Here is a 1,319-nt window from a genome sequence, read left to right on the forward strand (position 1 = left end):
GAGCATTTGTGGTCACTTCAACTCTGGCTTTCCAGGAAGGAACCTTTACGTTCACGAGGAACGCGGTCATTTGCATTAGGGTCTTGGGATGCTGACGCTGTGCTCAAGCTAGTTCTATCTGCATAGTACACAAACGTTAGTAGTCTTTAACATCTAGAAAACAAAAGGTAAATGTCAGCATCACAAATACCGGTGCGCCTTCTCTTCGAGAAATTGGCACAATCGTGCGTATGTGTACGCTTGTTGGCTAGAGTAAAAGAGAATAAGTGTCAATACACGTTTTAAAGATGATCTAGTGAATGAATCGTACCAACAGCGTTAATAGGGCGCATTGAAAGAGAAGGAGACAGAGAAGCAGTTTCACTGATGTCACTGATGCTGCTTATGTCCACCCACTCAGAATCACTTTCTTCAACAATTGTTCCCATTACTGAAGAGTGGTGGCCTTGTACATACTCTAAGAGCTGTCTTGCAACAGTGTCCTATGATGTCTCCTTGGTCGCCTCGTCTGCTCGATAACTGGAAATGAAAGGCTGCTGTTAAATACGTACTTAACCGAATTTAAAAATGTGAAAATATAATTGTGCTTTAAGCTTTACAGCACATTTATCCCCCAATCGTGTTGCTGTCATTAAATGGGCTTTAACGAGGGCGATACCACTGCCCACTGCTCGGTGGGACCGCTTCCTGGCACTATCTTGACTTGGACACTACGCCTCTCATCCATGGCCATATTAGCCAAGGCATCAACCATCCGGTTGTATTCACGATAGTGATGCTACCATTTAACCACTGTAAACAGGTCTGCGACCCGTTGACACTGGAAGTACACGCTCTGTAAATGTGCCGCCCTGGGCGGTTTCCGCGTTCTATGCTGCTGCAAGATCAAGTGGCTGTCACCTATGACATAAAGGGGGACCACCCCTCCCGAAGGCATGCCCTGAGACCCATCAGTAGGCCCATGGATTCAGCTAGATTGCTGGTCATACGATCAGAACCGTATGCCATGCTGCTTACCCAGCATACTGTCGTGCCGGTCCCATCAAGCTTCGTTCTGAGCACTACGGAGCCGCTTCCTCCTGGGCCTGGATTTCCACGCGACCCCCCGTCAAAGAATAGTATGTACCACCAGGGCCCAGTCGTGGTCATTTCCCGCGACAGCAGCTCGGGAACCGTGAGGACGTGTAGCATTATGCAAGCAGCCCGGTCGTACAGTATCGTTGGCGACTTCTGATGGAGGTGGATATGTACTCCACCCAGCCTTGCATTATTCTGTACCGTATTCCTTATGTGATTGGCGACGCTCGGTCATTAGCGAC

This window comes from Phytophthora infestans, genomic scaffold (genome assembly GCF_000142945.1).
Source record: "Phytophthora infestans T30-4 supercont1.111 genomic scaffold, whole genome shotgun sequence".
NCBI lineage: Eukaryota > Oomycota > Peronosporomycetes > Peronosporales > Peronosporaceae > Phytophthora > Phytophthora infestans.